Source organism: Meles meles, chromosome 2 (assembly GCF_922984935.1).
Source record: "Meles meles chromosome 2, mMelMel3.1 paternal haplotype, whole genome shotgun sequence".
Classification (NCBI taxonomy): domain Eukaryota; kingdom Metazoa; phylum Chordata; class Mammalia; order Carnivora; family Mustelidae; genus Meles; species Meles meles.
The window spans coordinates 146,038,789-146,060,996 of record NC_060067.1 but is presented as its reverse complement, the minus strand read 5'-3'; positions in this window follow the sequence as shown (position 1 = coordinate 146,060,996).

Below are 22,208 nucleotides of genomic sequence, written 5' to 3'. Positions count from 1 at the left end.
CAGTATATTCTTCTCTGTGTTCCTGCTCCCCATTCTTTCTTGCATGTGTGTGCAAATGTTTTTGCACAGATGTATAAGCAAACATACACACACCAAGGATAGTATCTGCATAAGAAAGAGGAGAATATTTTTAAAAGAAGTCAAAATAGGGATGGTAAAATTCACATGAGGGTAAAATAGAAGCCCAACCTGAGGACAACACTGTGATATTTTGGCAACTAAGTTCTACCCAAGATATTTGTTTTCCTCTCTGGTAAACCACTTTATTTTTGACAACCCTTCCTCTAGATCAACCTCTAGAAAACCAGCAGGTGCCAGAGATCCTTCCTGAACAAAGAAGATATTCTGAAGAAACTGCCTTTCATCTCCCTAAGACCAGGGATAAGACTCTTTCGTTCTTTCATCCATCATCCATTCATCCATCCACCCATCCATCCATCCATCCATCCATCCATCCATCCATCCATCCTGCTGCACAAAGAAGACCCAGAGTAAGAATAAAATTTCTTAGATGCAGTTGTAGAATCCCATCTAAGAAGCTGTCCTTAGATTTCCCTGAATCTCTCCCTTATCCCCAGAATCAATACAAAAAAGCAAGAAAGTGAAAAATACTTGATCATAATAAAAGGAGATTTGAATATAGCCCTTCCCAGGTAAAAGAAATAAAAGTCTTATTCCTTACACCTCCACAAACTACTTGTGCTGCTCAAAAATAGATTACTACTGTACTGCTGGGATTCAGCTATAGTTTCCATGATTCCACAATTTCACAAAACAACTCGGAGAACTATTCAGACTAGCCATCATGGGGATCCTCTCCTCTGCAACTCTGTGCCTCCTTCCTAGACTGTGGTCACACATCAAGGGAAGGCTCTTTCTTTTACTTGGGAAGAAATGCACTCAGTCTTGGTTCCTGAAACTAGAGTGGACTCTTACATTAGAAACAATGTTTCTTCTATGATCAATGGCCTATCCAAACCAGATTGAGCAAGAAGAGAGGCCCCATGAACAGGGTAGTTTGCATCCTGTTTTTCTTCTTCTTCTTCTTTTTTTTTTTTTTTAAAGAAAATCCAACAGTCTTTCTGGTAGGTCTAGGAACTCTCTGAAAGTGAATAGAGTTGGAGTTGTTCTGTTTTAACTTCTGATATCGGACCCACATAGGGAGTGCTCTTGATCCACACTGCACACTCCAGCCTTGTGTTCAGCCCTGCCTTCCATGACTGACAGTCCCTACCCTGTTCTGAGGAACCATCTGTCTCCACAGCTCGCCCACACAAGGATGGAGTTGTCATTGATGCAGCAGCCAGGACTGCCGCAATAGGCACTGATGCCAGACGACACAGGTGGTCGGGAGCATCGAGAGTCACTAAGGAGACTCAGAGAAGACCAGAACTTCTATTATTGGGGTAGGATGCGTCTGAAGGCATCACAGTCTAAATCTAGCCAGATGATGGACACTGACTCCTAAAATGTGTTCATCATATTGATAGAGATGTTAACAAATGTAGTAAGTCACCGTTCACTGAAATTATGTTTTCACTGTAAGTCACCAGAATTCTGTGTTTTCCTTGATTTTTGAAGCTAAGACAAGATGAAGAATGTGGTCAATGCCTCTAACTCTAGTTCACAGTATAATTTGTAAAAGGATACAGAAATATTCCAAATATTTTCTCCCAAGATGAACCATTAATATCATTGGATGACCATTCAGGTGCCAAGAAACCATTTCTTAGGTGCTATGATATTGTTGGTTATACTGAAATATCTTGGACAATTGAACTACTCAGGACTTCCTGTTTCAAAGAACAAAGAGAGACAACATCCTCTATTGATCTAAGAGAAGTTAGGCAACATCTGATTATAATGAAATTCTACAACAAAAACTTGATTCTTTATCTTCCCTTTCTAATGACAACTCAAACTTTGATGAAAAACTCAGCATAATCTTTGTCCTTCATTTTCTTCTTCAGTCTAATATGCAATACATCCACAGTGGAGTCCTGTTGATTCTTTGAATCTTTCTCCTTGTCTTCATTCTGTTTCTTCATGGTTGCAAATGCTGAATTTAGAACAGTCCTGACATATACTTAAGTTCTCAGTAACTACATTAGAGTGTTTGACAACCCTTGTTTAGCAATCTACCCTGCCTTTCCATTTCTTCCAGGATGAGGTACAAACACTTTGACATTAGATTTAAGACACTTTGCCTGTTTATCTCAACCTGAGTGTTTATCTCAACCTATCTCAACTAGATGTAGTTTCCTTGCATCTTCCTCTGCACAAAATTTCTGTTCAAGAAAACTCACAATCTTGTCACTCTCAAAGTTGCCATGTTTTTTCATTCATTCTGCATTTGCAAATGTTGTTCCTGTTTTCTTAAGACTTACTAGATTATAGCAGGAGCTGATGATCACCTTTTTAGTCATTCTGTCAAACAATTCATTCACACATTGCTTGACCAACATCTATACATCCTTGAAGACACAGGCAAAATTTTACCTTTCCTATGCAGCCCTTCAAGACACCCCGAGTTTGTAACATTTTCTCAGTGCTTTCATATTACCTTTTGTATAACTCTATTTTGCTACCTATCACATTGAGTTGTAATTTATCTTATGTGATTCTTTTGTCTTCCTCTGGATTATGAGATACTACAGAGTAAAGAATAAGTCATTTATCACCTTGTCCACAGTGTACTGTACGGTGCCTGGTACATAATAAGTACTCAATAAATGTATAATGACTGCATAGTATTCCATTGTGTATATATACTACATCTTCTTTATCCTATGATCTCCCTGATATGAGGACATGGAGAAGCAACATGGGGGGTTAGGGGGATAGGAGAAGAATAAATGAAACAAGATGGGATTGGGAGGGAGACAAACCATAAATGACTCTTAATCTCACAAAACAAACTGGGGGTTGAGGGGGGAGGTGGGGTTGGGAGAGGGGGAGGGAGTTATGGACATCGGGGAGGGTATGTGCTATCGTGAGTGCTGTGAAGTGTGTAAACCTGGCGATTCACAGACCTGTACCCCTGGGGATAAAAATACATTATATGTTTATTAAAAAAAAAAATGGAAGGGGAGGCAAACCATAAGAGACTATGGACTCTGAAAAACAACCTGAGGGTTTTGAAGGGTCAGGGGTGGGAGGTTGGGGGAACAGGTGGTGGGTAATAGGGAGGGCACGTATTGCATGGAGCACTGGGTGTTGTGCAAAAACAATGAATACTGTTACGCTGAAAAAATAAATAAAATGGAAAAAAATGTATAATGAATAAATGAATAGCTAAGCTATTTGGAATAGATACATGTTTTAGAAAGAAGGAATCATTGCTCTGGATTGAGGATTCATCAGATGAACTTTATAGCATTTTATCCAGTTATTTGAAAAACCTCAAGGAGTCTCTTTAGCAGTTATGTAAAATGTATATTTAACTTTTATTAAAATAATAATTTACATTATGTGAAATTCATAGAATAGCAACCAAATAACATAAAGATCTTGGAGCTGTAGACATGAGTCACATGTACTGAGCAAAGGATAATGCAGCCTACAGAAAAATGTTTAGGACTCCCCAGTCTCAATTATCTGTACATAATTCTCTATGAAGCCAATGAGAAAGATGAATGACTAAGTAAAGCAACATTTGGTTTTTAAAGAAGAGAAGTTAACTATTTCAAAACAAAAAAGTATTATATAAATGTGATGATTATCCCCATGTTTCTTTGAAAAGTGATGAATGTGCCCCAAAGTGACTTATTTAAATTTAAATGTAATTTGTTTTTTAAAGTAGACACTCTTATTTTTCTTATATGCCAAAAGAGAAGAGCTGCCTAGCCATTTTGGTTTCCAGTCTCTCATTCATGCCTCCTACTCTCCTCTGTGAATGACTTTGTTTGTTCTCCCACCTGAAGCTGCCTATCAAGAAAACAAAATAAAATGTTTGAAGGACATTGAAAATGGGCAAACAGTAGGGCTTTCCCCAAGAAAGGGTACTTCTTAAATGATATGAGAGTTTTCTTTGTTGATACAAATGAAAAGCTGATATAAAAATATCCCCTAAACTTCACATTTAGTGTTTTATAAGAATGGAGACCGGCTTTGACATATTTCTATGTGCCTATCTTAATCCTTCAGAACTGAGGATTCTGAACAAACTGCTGAAACTGCAGGTTTGTCTATTTATCTGTCTTCCATCTGTACATAATATAGACCACACATTGTTCATTTGGGAGTCCTTGTTATTGTCCAAATGCCTGTCACAAAACAGGGTGTCTTAGTCCTCTGGGGTAACTGGCCATGGTACCAACCGATGCAGATGGTGAATGAATGCATTAGTATGCTCTGTTCATGGTGGAAATTACACAGAAATAATACATTAACTTTAAAGTGTTGTTTTCCATCTTTGTTACAGAGTTTTTGAGGCCATGTCTGCATGCACAAAATGGAGTAGATATTTTAGGCAATTATCTGGATAATATTTGAGGGAAAAAATACAGTTACCTGTTAATAAAGAATTGTGATTAGTTTTAATCTGAATTTGTTCAACCAGCAAACTTTCCTGATGGATTTCACCCCATAAGTCCCTTAATTTACCCTACCATGTTTCACGTGTGGTCAGAATCATAGTATACTTAGGTGCTTGAAATGCAAAGCTGTGTTTCGCAGCCCTTAAGGAGAAAGGGGAAAGGAATAGCAATGTTTCATTGTAACTCAATTATTATTTATAGGCCATTAAATAAAAGGCTTATGTCTCATTTGTAAAACAGGAAGCACAGTACCTATCTCCCTTCCCACCATAAGAATAGGGCTATGACGAAAGCAGTTTGTAATCGAGAAGTGCTTTACAAATGTAATGCCTTAGGGTGTGTTTGTAGATAGGGTGAGGAGTATTGAAAGGAGATAATGAAACATCTGAATTTATAGGAAATTTTCAGCAGGAAAGGAGTCCAACCCTTTATTAAATCAGATGCACTCTGGAGATCATTTGGACATATTATTCAAGTGGTAAACACACACATATGTGGAAGGACAAGGATCTCTGCTCAATATCCTTTCATGCTCAGTCCCTGAGTATTCACTGATCCTGTGTGGGAAAGCAAGCACTTGCGGGCCAGTGTGAGCTTCCCTCCTGTCTACATTCTCTGTACACAACTTCATGCTTTTCCCTACTTTGCTGCCCCTCTGCTGATTTCTGGTGCAATTTTTTTGTCTGTTTTCTTTTACAAATTTCCCTTAGAAAATTTAACAGCAATCCATGTTTCTGGCAATCAATGAAACGGTGCCAAAATACATAAAGAAAAAAAAAATTAAAAATCTTCCTCTGCCCTCTCTCTCCACACCGCTGTCCTTGATGGTCATAATTCTTCAACTTCTAGGAAGTTGTGGTGTTAATCACCAGAGTTCATCATTGAATGCTTCTCTTGATACCAAACATCTATATGTATAGGAAAACATGTTTGCACATGATCATTTTGGGCTGACTTTCGTTTTTGTGAGACATACTATATATTAAACACATCACTCTGCAATTCACTTTTTATCACTTAAAAATCATTATGGATAGTCTTCCTGACCAATAATGTATTCTTTTAATAGCTGCATTTTACCCGCAATAATGATTCGCTATTTGTTTAACCTATAGTGTTCTTTCAGCGTATTTAAACTTTTTTATGCTGTAACTGACATACTTTTCATACGTATTTATGCACTATGTTTTCATTCATATATATGTTAGTTTAGAGAAAATGATATAGGTAGATCAAAGAATGTGTATTTTTAGTTTTAACATATTTTATTGTTGTTTTTTACTTTCAATACATACTATTAGAAAAGTTTTCAAAATGGTTTATACCAATTCACATTCTCACCAGATTATAAAAGAGTGCCACTTTCCCCAAATCCTTTATCAGCACTGAATTTATCACTTTGAAGTTATTCTGCCAATTTGTTACATTAAAAATGTTATCTTATTATACTTTGTTTGCATTTATCTGGATGTTAGTGAGGCTGTGCGTCTTTTCACACATCACTAGCCATTTGCCTCTTCTACTTGGTTAATTGTTCATATCCTTTTTATAAAGCATCAAAGCTGTGAACGCAGGGCTTCAATAAGTACAGGTTGAACAAATGAATAAAAACATCTCAAAAAATTAGCATTTTCCCAATCAATTTGTAGTAGTTCTTTGTATATTGGAGTGTTGCCCCCTTTTTTACACTGTATTTTTTCAGCTTGTTTGTCTCTTGACATTGTTATACCATAAATAAAGCCACAAAAAGTCTCTTGAAACATGATATAAGTAAAAAGCTGATACAAGCAGAATAACACTCCATAACTCTCACTATGTCTGAAAACCATGTTGCTGCCCATCTTGCCATGTATTGCGTATCTAGCAGTGTGCCCCCAGGTTGGATGAATGACTCTAGAACTGGACCTCTTCCATCACCCGTGGGGCTTACTTAACAAATCAGAAAGCAAGGCACAGGCAAAACAATAACGTTTTCTGCCCTAAAGAGTAGAAATAGGACTGAGGGACACTGTTTGCCTAAATGAGGGGAAGGCACATCTTTTAGGATATTTTAAATGAATAGTAAAGGAAAATAATAATAATAACAAAATACATCCTAAAAATGTGTTTGGTTTCTCTGTACAATAGAGTAGTTGATATTTTTTTCACTAATAGTTTAATCTCATTTATATGGTGCTCTGTTCTGAAAAAGAACTTTAAAAAAAGATGATAAACCCAAATATTTACATTTAAGATTGCTACTACCTGAATTGCCTTTAGAATTTTGAGTCACTTTGAATTGACTTTTATAAAGCAACAGTGCTCTGCACATAGGCCTCAGTAAATACTGGTAGAATAAATAAACACAATTATCTCAAAACACTTAGAATTTCAGAAATGGGAAGAGACGTCATGCAGTGTGATTCCCTCCCTTTACAGATGCAGTGCTTGAGGTCAGGGGAAGCAAGTGACTTGGAGCGGTCAACCAATGAGTATGTGGCAGTATCAGGATAAAGAGAGACCCTCTGCTTTTGGAGTTTGCGCAGCAGCCCTCAGTTAACTTAAGATGTAGTAAAGTTACCCATTCGACTCTGAGCATTGAACAAATGGTGGGATGAAGCACGGTTTTTCTGTTTGCATAATGGGAAGAACATACCATTGCTCTGTGATTGATTCTCTTAGTTAAGAGTATGATTTTACTTGATATTCTCAGAATCTCGACTTAACACAAGGGGAGAACTTGCTGAAGGAGGCTGATAGTCACTCAGGGGCTGAGTTGGATTTGAACATCTACTGTGATTCTTACGCTATTCATAGAAGAGAGATTCAGAATGAAGAGGTTACTTAAGAGAAACTTGGCATCTCTATTATCATTTTCATTTTGCAGTATAATAGTTAATTATGATGTTTCATGAGTTACATAGACCTCTGCCATGGATATGACTAGGATTGTCAACAATTTTCAACATGGTCAAATGTGTGAAGGTATGAAGGTCTGAAGCTTAGTGATGGCCTACATCCAACCTGAACATTGATCTGAAACTCTTTCAGGGCCAATAAAGTTGTTATCCATCTTGTAAAATATATGTGTTCCTCTTTTACTGGCACCACGCCCAGCATGTCTTGGACGCCCCATCTAACTCTTGATCATCACGAGCAAAGCAGTCATGGCTTTCCTTGGCCCTACTCACAGCTCCCCAGAAACTTAGAATCCCATGTGAGGAGAGGCAGCTGTAAGCACGGTCTATTTTAATTCTTTAACAAATAAATAAGGTAAGTCATTTCCTTTTAATTGAATTTAATTTTGTCTTATTTATTTTGAGTCAGTAATACATTTGCATGATTCAAAGATATTCAAAAGTAAATAAGAGAAAGTATACAGGAAAAAATCTCCCTTCTACCTTTTTCTCTTTGTCGGCCAGTCCTTCCTGTGAGCATATTGGGTTTCTTATACATTCTTCCAGAGTTATGTCATACATATACGTGTGTGTGTTCGGGGGGGTTGTGGGTCTGTACATGTACATACACTTACACAGTTTTTTATTCACTTTTTATTCACAAATGGCCACATTCTGACATGCTGTTCTGTATTTTGAGTTTTTCACTTTAAAATATATCTTGGGACTCTTGCCTTACAAACATGTCAAGTAGTTCCTTATTCTTTTTATAGCTGCTGAATATTCCATTGGTTGAATATATCATAATTTGTTTAGCCAATCTTCTATTAATGAATACTTATATATTCCTTTCAACACTTATTATAATAAAAAAGTTGCAATAAATAACTCTCTCAGTTGTTTATTTCATTCATAGTTGAAAAAATTCCCCTCACATAGGAATTTCTGGCAGTGAACTGCTAGGTCATGGCAGAAAGTACACTTGTTTTGATAGATATCACCAAATTGCCCTACATATGAATGTTAGTTGACTGATTACCATACAGAACCTGTTTGCTTCTTTAAGAATCTGTGAATATAAATACATGTGGTTTTGTTGTTTTGGGTTTACGAAGAGATTTCTTACAAGTAAAGAAAGAGTAAAACTGAGAGTAATACCAGTAGCAAATATTTCCATAACATTAGTTTGTGCCAGGCATGGCAGTAAGAGCTTGACATTGATCCAGGGGTGAATATTTCATCCATTTTCCCCCTTATACTCCCAAATAAGAATTTTCCAATATCAGTCTAAAATATTTTCCAGTAATTTTATAGTGAAAATTAAATTTTGAGGAGGGTTTTTCTTTTAGCTTTTTAATCTTCAAATCTTTTCTCATATGATTGTTTGAAAAAAATTTATGGATTTCTTCCTTATTTTCAATCAGCATCCTACTTCCTTTGGGCCATTTTGCCATTTTCTTTCTCCTTAACCTTGAGTCCAGATGTAGACTTCTCTGCGTACCACCACCACACATCGCTGTCATGGAAGAACAGGTACAAATAGGGTGCAATGAACAGTTCTTATTTCCAAATAAAGCATGTGATAGCCTTGCTCCTTTCACAGAGTTGAGGAGCTGCTGATTTCTATGTTCTCTTTACTTCATTCACAGTTTCTTTTTTGCTCACCAAGAATGAGTCATTTTCCTAGATCTTGATTTTTATTTTCTTTTATTACTAGCACAATCAGTTGACTTTTTATTCAGAGCTTGTTTCCTCAATGAAACCCTGCTCTAATCTTCCTATGTTTACAAAAATAGGAACCCCTTGTATAGTGCTTGTTATGTGCCAGGCTGTGTTCTAAGTGCTTTGAATATTTTTTAAAAATACTTTATTTATCGGGGTGCCTGGTGGCTCAGTCAGTTAAGCATCTTCCTTCACTTGGGATCATGACCCCAGGGTCCTGGGATCTAACCCCACATCAGGCTCTCTATTGAGTGGAGAGCCTGCTTCTCTTTCTCCCTCTGCTTTTCCCTCTGCTACTCGCTGTGCTTATGTGTTCTCTCCTTATATTTTATTTATTTATTTGAAAGGGGAGGGGAGTGGGAGGGGCAGAGGAAGACGGAGAAACAGACTCCTCTGATGAGCTAGGAGCCCTACTGGAGGCTAGATCCTAAGACCTTGAGACCATGACCTGAGCCAAAGGCAGATGCTTATCCAACTAAGCCACCCAGATGTCCCATGAGTGATTTGAATATTGTATGAGGGGCACAAAGCTCGTGTGCCTTCTCAGATCTCTCAAATTTATCTTTCTTGTTCAGCATTTAACTAACACCAAACACCTCTCCATTTGAGATCTGACTGAGGCATGAGGTGTGGTTTGCAAGGTACCTGCCAAGGAGCCAAAAGAGACTCTTGGTAGAATAGGGAAATTACCTACCTGCAAAGTGAACTAGTGGAATTCAAGAGGCCGAAAGAAGTCAGGCAGGTAAATCCCCCTCCCCTCATTTACTTCATTTGTGGATTGTTGTGAGGTATACCCTCTTTGCAACCCTTCCACAGAAATCCCATTAATGTTCTCAGTGTTGAAAGAACACGTCCTGAGGAATGTGCTCTGTCTTCTTAGCTGTTTGTGGAGTCGCCAGTATGGTAGAGCACCACGCTGTATTGCATGGTGTCTTGTCTGTTATGTTTCCCTTTTACTCTCACTGTTACCACCTTAAGTATGTAACTCTCACATGCACAGTCCACACCATAATGTTTGTCTCTTGCTCTTTTTTTCCAGAGGACCCCAGGTGAGTGAGATCTACATATCAACTAATTTAGTCCTCACAAAAACTTGACTAGGTAGATATAACCCTTTCCCCATTTCATAGAAGAAGATACTGAGACAGAGGGGTTTCAGTGATTTACCCAAGGTCACACAGTTACTTTGTGGTAGCGTTGAATTTTAGAACACTCTGGCTCCAGAACCTATGCTCTTAGCCATTATTCTCAGCTGCTCTCCAATATCAAGCTCTTAGAGCTAAGTTGCGTAGCAACCAACAGGCTCCTTCACTGGTTAAGTAATTTGTTCCTGAGCAACTTCTTTGTATCATAAGACTCAAATCTAAACCTCAACAAAATAATTTGTTTTAAGTCGTGGACCTTTGGAGAATGTAGGAACTAACTGTAGAAACTGAATTCCAAGGGTTTGTTGTAAGCGTGGCAAGCCTCATATTTATTTTTTTGAAAAGTTCATTTTGGCACACATATACAACAACCCATATGATAATCATATCTTATGGTCTAAGAATTAGAATGCATGGACTGAAATATGTGAAACCTCAATATTTCTCCCAGGCTAGATAAAAAGTGACCCAGGAAATCTTAGACACAGAGCTTTAGTACATATATATTATATTGTCAGAAAGGATTACTTCTACAGAACTTTCTGTCAGAGTAAGTTTGGCTCCCAGTTGACCTTCAACTCCCAGGAAACCAGGGCTTAACCTCCTTAACTTACTCCCATAATAAGGTAATCAATTAATGTGGAAGGCTGACTTTATGAGACCAGTCCCCAGATAGTGCAGGGGGCTCCGTAGTGAGAGAACTATACACTATACCGCCATTGCTTTAAAAATGCTCATTGGAAAGGAAACATAGACAGCATAAATGATGCTCTACACATCAGAAAACTCTCTATAGAACAGACAAGAGAACATGGAACATTATAACTTTTGGGGTTTGGTGCAGATGTTACATAGTAAATGGAGTTCGAGTTGCTGCTGTATAGATTCTTTGTCAAAAATTATGCTCTTTGAGGTCCCTGTCTGATGAACAGTCCTGTAATTATATGAGAAGGTCCTAAAGAAGTGTCGAATGGTACTGAGTGGAATTTACTGAACTGTAGTTAGGGTCTGTCAAAGCTGTCTCATTACCACGAGTGACCAGTTCCTGGGGTCAAAGTTCCAAGTGACAGTTCTTATACCAGAACCAGAGTGAACCAGATATTTAAAGCAAAAGGGCTTTAAATATTAAAGTGGAGCCCAGTTTGAGATCATCTTAACACCATCATTGGACATCCCCTGACCACCAAGAAGGGCAGAAAGTTTTCAATGTGTGTCTGGGTTTGTCAGGAAAGAGAGAAGCCTATTTGCTGTTGGGTCTCTAAGCATAACATTATGTGTGTATGTGTGTGACTCGCCGGCCATCTGAGAACAGGTGCTGGCTTTCTAAAGCTGGTGGCCCTCCCTGACATCCAAATTCCTCCCAGGCTCTATGTGCTTGCCAGAGCCATTATTTGTCATTTGTTTAGTTTTCATCTTTCTGAGATAATATGGCAAAGCACAAGACTACAGCTGTGCCTCTTCTCAAATCCTTTCATATTTAGACTTGGTTTTTGTCTGATGAGGAAAAATTTACCATAAAACATGATGTCTTCTGGATATGGTTAGCAGAGCCAAATAGGATGGCAATGTCACCTGGTTTTTAAAGAGGCTTAAATACTAAAAGGCCAGTTTGCAAGCCTCGCATATTTTGTCACTGACACCAAGCTGGGAAAGAAACTAAAATATTTTGATCACTGGGTATGGGCATTTGTGGCAGATGGTCTCTTCAGCACTATTCCATTTGGGGGGTCAGTAGGGGAGAGAGGAGGATATCCAAATAGAATATAGAAAGTCAAAGAGATAGAAACTTGGCCTCATTTACAAGGCTTTGAGCCAAACGTTGGAACACCCATGAATCTCCAGTCAAGCGGGTAGAGGTTTCCAGTCTGAGCAGTGTGACAGGGATGACAGTTCATTTAAACAGTCTGCTGGGAGGATTTTCTAGGTTGGAAACCCCGGCCCAGGGAGCCTGAGCAGAATGGGAAAATGTGCATGCCCGTACATTTGATCATGAAGGGGAGTGCTTACAGTTGTGCCTGCATAAATCCTTGGTAGGAAGAATATTGCCAGAGGCATGTGTCTATGGAAAAGACTTTGAGAAATGCAGCCAAAAAAAGAGCTGAATCATCTGACTTCACCTTAGGTGACTTTGCATAGGACTAAAATCCCCAGCACAGCTTCTTGTCTTAAGACCGGGATCCTGCTGGCTGACTGGCTGGCTGGCAGGGCTCCAGAGACTGGGTTGCCTAGAAGATTTGGCCCCTGCCCCCACTCTCACCAAACAATCATTATGATAATGCAAATGCACTCAGAAAAAGCATGGGACATTACAAGCTACTGAGTCGAGCTGAGCTGGGGCTCTTTGAGGTCACAGGATTCTGCCAATTCCAGCTCACTTGGGTTTTCTGTCTTGATATTATTTATTTATTTGCCTGGAAACTGCAGCTTTTTAAAAAAAATAAAAAATGTTTGGGCAGAGGCAAGAAGATTATATTGGAGAAAATGTTTTCCCAAGGGCTCCATGGGTACAGAAGTTGAGAAAGGAAAGCCCTGAGAATGCTATCAGTGTCATTACAATGGATCACCATTGCCTTACTGGACCTCCTGGTTGAAGATATATCTCTCAGTCAGTTGTACTCATTGGTGGACTTGAACTTGGACTAACCTTGGTTGTCTTAGCCAGCAGAGGCCATTTCGAGGTCCCTTGCAGGCAGGCTTGTAAGCCATAACATATTAGTGCTTACCTGATGACAAACTCAGGTGATGGTTAGCTTAAGTGGTAATGTTTTCTGAGCAACAGGGAAGAGAAGAGAGGAAACTGGTCTCCAAAAAGCATCCTGCTTATATGTTATAAAAATTGCTAGTTCTTTTTCTCTTGATGTACAAAGACCAACTAAAGCCCCAAAGTAATTATTCAGAGTCAGTAGTTTAGGAGACCTTGTTTACAGTACCATTCCCCTTAACTATACAAAAAAAAAAAAAAAGGGGGGGGGGACAAGAAGAGAAGACAAGTCAGAATTGAATTTTCTTTCTTTGGTATAAGCATATAAATAAATAATTACATATAGTATATTGCGATTTACAAAGTGCTTCATGTATATTTTGGTATTTTATCTTTGCATCCATAAGTATAGATTCTTCCATTTTGTAGTTATGGAAACTAAGTTGAAAAAGGTCAAATGATTTGCCCAAAGCAAGACAGCTCATTAATGGAGAGCTAGGGGAAAAGCTTCGAGTTTAGGGTTTCTGAAACAAAGCCTGGCGTTTTATTCCTTTTTCACAGCTGCCTCACTTACGTAGAATAGTGCTAAGTGAGTACATCACTGCAAAACCTGTAGATTTTTAACTGGGGAATGTTTAAAATGGAAATAGCCTGGTACAAAATGAGGCTAATTTTCCCTCTTTGCAGAGGGAGAGATTAGCTTGGGAAAAAGTGTACTAGCAGCCAGGATGAGTCTCATCTGAACAGAAGTCTTTTCTGGCCCTTCTTCCCCTACTGTGGGGCAGAGAGAAGACTGGAGGAAAGTGCATTTTTGCACATCTCTGGCACATATTGTCAATCAAGTTTCATCCCTAGCTGCAGTCGTGCAGCTTAGATCCTGGGTGGGAGGCAAGACAGGAACTTTGAGTTTCTCTGTCCTTCCTGAAGCTTCCAACAGAAGCTGCTGGAAACCTGAAAAAGGGTATGTAAAATGTTTGAGCTCTCTTCCATTTTTATTTTTAACTTTTTATATAATTTCAGACATACAGAAAAGTCACCCAAACAGTATACAGAATTCCAGTATATATTTCACTCAGTTGTTAACATTTTACTACATTTTCTTTTCACATATATATATGAAATATATATTTGCTATCTACATTTTTCTAAACTTTGCAAGTTGCTAATATAGTGCCCTTTTATTTCTAAATTCTTTACCATGTGTTTCCTAAAAATCAGGATATTCTCTTATATAAACATAATACAAATATAAAACTCAGGAATTTAACATTAACACAATAATATTATCTAATCTATAAACTACATTAGATTTTTCCAATGGTCCCAATATTGTCATTTATAACAAAAGAAACTAATAGATGATGCTTTGCATTCAAGAATCATGTCTCTTCAGTTGTCTATAATCTGGAAAATTTTCTAAGTCGACCTTTGTCCTTGATGGCCTTGATACTTCAGAAAATTATAAGTCTTTCATTTTGGAGACTGCCTTTCAATTTGGGCTTGCTCTGATAATTCCTTCTAAAAATTCATTCTGGTTGAATTTGGAAGTGAGGAAAAATGTCATTAATAAAGGGATACATAAATCAATGTCCCCAAATTGTAAAGTCACCTCTTTCTTTTCCTTTTCCCCCCTATTTATTGTTTTCCATTCTTAGTACCAATATTCTTTAGGTCAACAACACTATACAGATGTCCATTTTTCACTCACAATTTCTGTTTTATTGCTCTTTTAAAATTTTCTTCCTACTCTTTCCTTACTTGAAATGTAACAAGTTTGTTCCTTTGGCTGCTTTCTCACTAGTTTCTTGCACATTTCCTACAATTTTGTGTGTGTCCAGTATAATCTACTGGACATATAAACTACTACTTTTCTCTCGTACTTGCTCTGCAAATTCCTTTTGTACCATGTTTGAAACCTTCTTCTTTTTAGGATGATTGTTTCTCATTTGGTTAGTGAAGTGACACTAAGGGCATGAATCCATGTGGTATTTAGCGAAGTGTGTAAGCATTACAAGATCTCTTGGAAACGAGCTCTGAAAATCTGAGAGTCGTTAGCAGGGCCTCTGTAATTGGCCATGGAGGGGTGGGCTGGACAGAAAGTGGAGTGTGGAACAAGTAGGCTGTGCTCATTTGGAAGTAGAGCACTTTCTGTTTCTTTTTAATGCTTCACTGAAGCTGACTTTAAGGGAATTGGGAGCATTTCTTGGGTACTTTTCATGTCCCCTCCTTCACTACAACCCACTGTAAGTACACCCGTCTTCACACAGCACACTAACTACATAGGAGGAAGAGAAATTATCAAGAACAAGTTCTGAAATTACTGGAGAAAACAGGAGACAGTCAAGTCTGGAGGGTGGTAGAAAATAGAAGGCAAATACATTTATTCTGCTCTTGCTGTTTGATCATGGGATGCGGGATAGTGACAAGAGGGAACAAAGTTGTGGAAGTTTTGGTTTTCTGTAGGAAAGGATAGGAACAGTAGTAAAAATACAATACTTAAAAATGAAATGTGTATTTCCTATGCGCCCACAGACTTAGAGACACAAGTGGTATCACACAGAGTGAATACTGTGATTGTCTCTGATTCATGCTGACTCTCCTGCATACTCACCCCTGGACATGATGTATCAGAAAGGACGACAGAGGCTGATTAAAATGTTGCTATCAAATGATAACTGTAACTATTGCTGTATTGCCAAGTGTAACTCCTTCCTTTTTATGGGTAATTCAAAATTCAGGTAATTTAAAATCTATGATTCAAAGATTCAGAGATCTATGATTTGGAAGGAAAATGTAGAGATGGAAACCCTGTGAAAATACAGGTTTCCTTAACTTAGGTTCCTGAATCCTTCATACTGTGTGTTTTCCTGCACATGAAACAGAAAGCAATAATGTAACAATGATTTTGAAGGATGTAACTTTTAAGTAAAGGCTGTAGACCTAGAACCAAGCTGTAGTTTTCAAAGAAGGAACTAAAACTGTTTTGTATGTGAATAAAAACTCTTTTGTACCCTTTTTGTACCCTTTCAAAGCTTTGATATCTTCACATACATAAGAATTCTGTTCACGGGGTCTCTGGGTGGCTCAGTGGATTAAAGCCTCTACCTTCAGCTCAGGTCATTATCCCAGGGTCCCGGGATCATGCCCCACATCAGGCTCTCTGCTCAGTGGGGAGCCTGCTTCCTCCCCTCTCTCTCTCTGCCTACTTGTGATCTCTGTCTGTCAAATAAATAAATAAGTAAAACCTTAAAAAAAAAATTCGTTCACATCAATTCAGCCTCTAATATGCCTGAGACACAAGGCTAGCTCTGGTGGAGCACACAGTGAGAATAGAAACATGCCCCCCCCCCCCCCCCGAACAACGTCATAGTTTTAGAATAGGGATAACAATGAAAATGACCAAACAAAACAAAGTAAGAGACATCCAGGGCAGTCATTCTGGCTCTCTCATGTTCAGAGGCAAAGTGAGAAATGCTCCTAGTTCCTTCTAATTCCCACTCATCCTGGAACACTCTTCATGCTCACAAGATTCATGGGTCATACACAGTCTGTCTTTCCAACTACAGAGAGAAGAAAAGAGGTGAGGAAATTTTATTGATGAGAAAGAAAATGGGGGTCAAATCACCCAGGTCTGGTGTTTCTAGAACTAAGAAATCTAAGCAAATCAAATTAAATTTTACATACATAAAACATTTTTGTACATAAAGATATTGAGAAACAATAATGATATGGCCTTCCTAATGGACTCAGTTTAGAACTAAGGGCAAAATCAGTAGATTGTTTGTCACAACAATGGGATGCAAAATTATCCTACAGGCCTGCACTGACTGGTATTCTGTTTTTTAATGGTCTCTTCCAAAGCATACGGAAACATTGCAACTGCAGACAAAATTATAAATAACTATGGAGTCCAAACAAGGATGCTCTAAGAGATATGATAAAGGTAAAATTAAAACAAAAGATGTGGAGATTGATTTGAGAGAATAATTACAAAACGAATTCACTGAAGAAAATTTACAAAGTACGGATATGAAATATTATCTAAAAAATCATGCACAAAGTCAAACACTGTGATAACGTATCTATCGTGCCATGGAGTCTATCCTGCTAGATATACATGTAAATAACATCAGAAATTTTGGGTCATTTGTTTAATAATATAATGTGATGGTTTATCTTTTTCTGGCTTCTGCCCATCTTTTCATTATCTCTATTTTTATGATAATATTTATGGGTGTATTTTTCTATTATGTGGATGTACCATAGTTATTTGCCCAATACTTAGCTATTGAAATGATATTTCTGTAGTTTGTAAACATTTGTTTTTATAAAGTATCTACCATTTTTTGGCTGTTTACTATCTATCATGCACTTTATTAAGCAGTAAGTTTATGGAGCAGTCACAACTCATTGGAACAAATTTATTTTTCTGCCTTGTAATTTTAGATCTTTGTTCTTTGCTCCACAACAGTTTCATGGATGACATCGAAAGAAAAATTCCATGACCTTCTGATTATTTTCAGTTATTAAACAATTGCTCAATTTAAATCTCAAACTTGAGTTCAGGAGAGTTCTTCTGAGGGCCCTGTAGGGACTGCTTCATGGTGAAGTTCTCTGATGTGGAAAAGCAGGAGGCTGAATTTGGTTGAGCAGCTTCCAACTGCTCAGCTCTCATCTTCCAAAGTTTTTGATCCCTGGACAGTACTCTGGAGTGGGACACTGGTAAGGTCTTTGGCAGTGGTGCTTTGCATAAAGAAACTTAGATATCTGGACCTCTCAAGATGTAGGGTACACAGGTTACCCTATTGGAGTGGCTCCCTCTCTGTCTATTCTGCTACCTCTCCTCTTTCCAACTTCCTTCTTGTGTCAGGTAACCACAAACTGATCCAAAAGTTAGGTACCTAAAATTCCAACTTCTCCTTCTTGCAGAGATCCCTAATCATTTCCAGTGATTCATTTGATGCCTGGTCTAACCTATTCATGATGCTATAAGAAAATACTATAAACTGGGAGGCTTATAAAAATAGGAAATTATTTCTTATAGTTCTGGAGGCTGGGAAGTTCAAAATCAAGGTATCTGGTTAGAGCCCACATTCTGGTTTATAGATGCCATCTTGTCACAGGGTCCAGAAGGGATCGAGGAACAATCTCAGTCTCCTTTTATAAGGACACCTACCTCTTTCATGAGGTCTCTGTTTTCATGACCTAATCACTCCCCAAATCCTCAACTCCAAATACCTTCACATTGGGGGGAATTGGGTTCAAAATATGTATTTGTGGGGGACACAAACTTTCATTCCTTAGCAAAGCCCCACCAACCTAACTTCTCTCCAACTTAGTTAAAAAGCATGCTCTTTGAGGGGAGAAAAACAAAACAAAACAAAACAAAATTGTAGTCATGCCCCCATGAACTGACAACTCACTACATTGAAGATTTTCTTGTCTTTTTCGTCATTTGTCTTGTATAGACTGTAGTTTATATAGAGGGTCTACATTAGTGTCTCTAAACCTTAGTATGCACAGGAGTTACCCAGAGAACTTATTCAAACGAAGATTTTAAATTCCATAGTTCAGGGGGTAGGGCCTGAGATTCTGCATTTCTAACAGGTTCCCAGGTGATGCTGATACTATTGGCTTATGAACCACATGCTGGTCAACAAAGGTCTAGTAATTATGCTTGATTATTGTCAGGCTGTTTTTGCCCCCTTTTAGGAGGCTCTGGGAGACCTTATTTCCCTAGGTTCTGGCTGCTATTCTGTGAACATGTGGTTCTAAGTCTTAGTCCTGGGACTTGGGTTCCACTGTCAATTTGAGGTTACCGCAGGAAGTCTCCCTCAGTGTCTTCTTTCACATGTATTATTACCATACTTCTTCTTTGCATAAACTTGGTTTTATTATCCTTGCTTACCAACAAAGAAACTGAGGCTTTGAAAAGTTAAATAACTCACCCCATGTTACATAGCTATACATATAAAACCAAGAAAAAAACACAGCTTTATTTAATCTCTTTTCAACCCTTTTCCCCCAGGGGTTCTTGCTAATGTAGCAATATTTCACACAGTGTCTCACACCCTAGTCCAATTTTCACAAAAATGGTCACAGATTTTTTTTTTCTGTAATAACAAGACTAGTAGCTGAAATTTATTAAGCATTCTTGAGTTTCAGGCCCAGTGCTGAGAACAACTTTCCCTGTAATATCTTGTTAATATTCTCCTCCATCCAAAGAGGTAGGAGCTAGTATAATTTAGACTCGGTAAAGTTAAGAAAGTGAAGGAGCTGGGATTAGATTAGAAAGAGCCGCTTCACTCTAAAGCCTAAGTTTTTAACCACAACCCAGTGTTGTGGTATATATTGCTATGGCAATATCTTTTTAATTTTAATTCCATAAAAGTAGAGATAAATCCAGTGAGCTGCAAAAAGGAAAAAAAAAGTGGAAATAGTGAGATGGATGTTAGTAAGATGATTCTGCAAGTCGAAATAAAGAGATTTGCTCCCACATTACTTAGAGTGTTCTATAAACTTCGAACACATATTCACTGAGATGTGATGATAATTTTTCTGATCCAAACTGTTTCATGGACTTAGTGTTTGTCGTCTCATGAGATGGTGCTCCTGGAAGTATATATTCCTGGATCTCCTGCCAATTTGTAGCATGAGTGGTGTGTATGTAGTGTGAGATAGGGAGAGTTTAAGTGACTTTTCCAGGGAGACAATGAGATTGTTGTGGGGGTTGACTTAGAATCCAGCTCTGTCATGCACTCCAGGCTGTAATCAATCAGGCTACTTCACATGTCCCTTTGTACCTAACTTTAGGAAAATGTGCTGGTTCAGAATCCGGCCTTCGTAACCTGTTAAGCATCCCTTAAAGGAATGGTTATATTAGGTCTCCTCATTGCAATTTACACAACAACTCTAGCTTCTGCTCCCTGAACCCAATTCCTTGTCAATATGTGATTCCTTGGAAGATATCAGGAGGCCCCAGCACAGTCCATAGCTACTCCTGGAAACACGAGCCTGCTCTTACTGTGTACCTATGTGCCTGTGACTGGGCATCCCTTTGCCTTTAATGAGATTTTGCAGTGACAGGACTGGAACAGATTGCTGGCATTATGGCAGCCAGGATATTGTCAGGAGGAACTTGGCAGTACTCGTAGGTGTTATGATGCTGGCTCTTTGCTCAAGGGCAAGAATATCGAAGGGAAAATTAGAGATGAAACAGAGAGTAAGCGGTAATGTCAGAAAAGTTCAGAAGATGAAACTGGTAGCAGTAAATACATTGGAAATTATTTGAGGTTTACATACTTGGAGTCCTTGTTGACTGAAGACATAGCCAAGAATTGCTTCAGTGGTATTCCTTCATAAATCTGCATAATAATCTCTCGGAGGGGATTTGGTGAAATTACAAGTATTCATTTACTAAATTGGGTTCAGTGTCTGTATCATGCATGCCATATGAATATTCAGTGCAGTGAATTCTTCCCAAGCTATGTTGAAGTTAACACATAAGCTGAATATAACTCAAGTAGAACTCAAAATTGCATGCTTATTTTATCCTAACAGAGGTCCTAGTGTCTTAAAGAATTGGACCCACCCCCACCCCCAATATGTCTATTAATACTCATTATAATAAAACAAAATTTAAAGGCTTTCAGTATTTGTATCTGATTTTTGGCATAAAGTACTTTTCTTTATAACAGAGGATTAGGATTATAATACACAGGGCTATGAATTGTTCCTTAGAACTCAGTGGCAGCTGCCAAACAGATTCAAGAAGATGTTTAATTACAATGCTCAGTAATAACAACAAAGGAAAAGTTCAATGAGAAGAAATGACTCTATTATAAGACACAGGTCTGTGCTGAGTGGAGGAGGTATAATGGAGCCTTTTTGAGACCAGAGCTTTTTGTTGTAGCTAAAGTTGCCTTGGCAGCTGATGAGCATTTTACCTTAAAACTTGGCCATTTTCCTTCTCCAAATCAGGTGGTTTCTAGGTTAAGCATGCAGAAGCACTTCAATTTCAAAAACAAAAAACAAAAAACATTCTTTCCTGAAATGAAAACTATGACGAATTTTCAGAGAAGGGTTGATCACCTCTAGTTCTGTATAGTAAAAGAACTCTTGACCAGGCACTTTGAGTTCTTGTCCAGAACTCTGTAACAAACCAACTGTGGGGTCCTCAAAGAGCTATGTAATATCGCTGAACCCTTTTGATCTATGAAATTTTCTATGATATTCTGATTTTTTAATATATAATCAAAATATTCCTTTTGGAACATTCTTGGTTATAATATTTTATATTGCCCTAAAATATAGTATAACTTTATATCCACAGTAGATGGTCAAATGTGATATGTGAAGTTTTATTGATAGGTAATATTTGTTTGTACCTTTTATATGGCAGTCATTGTGATAAATGTGTTTTGCCTGCCAAATGTCAATATATAAGATATCTTTATTAATATATTCACTTTAACGATCAAGGTATTAAAGCTTAGAAAGTTTAAGTCACTTGTACAATATCATGTATTTAGTAAGAAGCAAAACAGACTCAAAGTCAAGTTTCTCTGACTCCAATGACAATAGCTTTCACTACTCTGTACCTCCTTCCTTTAGGACAACTTATAGATACAAAGTGAGCTTCCTATGTCCATCACGAGACTAGTGTGTGCTTAGGAAATGGGATTGGATTCTTACCTGAGTGTGTTACTCCCCTAAAGAGATCTAGAATAAGAAATGGGTGGATATTATTTAAAGGACAAATCCTTGCATTGTAGAGGAACTGAAAGAGAGAGGAAGTTCATTTTCACTGTACTTAGCGATAGCAAACAATTAGTGAGGTCAGGTTTTTCCTATTTTTAAGGATGCTACTTTTATATCTCTGTAGTTATAAAGCAGATGTGGCAGAAACAGAAACACACAAGTGCACAAACAGCACTTGGGAGGACAGTTCATGAGACTGGGTTGTGGAAACAAAGCAGGAAGAAGTAACCTAACTTGTAGGGGTCTTGCCAGTTGAGGAAAGCTTTGAAGAGCTAACGCAAGCACTTGAGGAAGGAATTAAATGTTAAGTGTGAAAGAAGATTTATTTTAGCAGCGATAGTATGTACTGATTAGAAGACATACAGGTTGGAGCTAGAGACTTGGATGTGGAGTTTCTTGATGACGTAAGGTGAACCAAGTCTGAGGAAAAGAATTTAGTGGTGGTTATCAAGAGACATGAATAAAA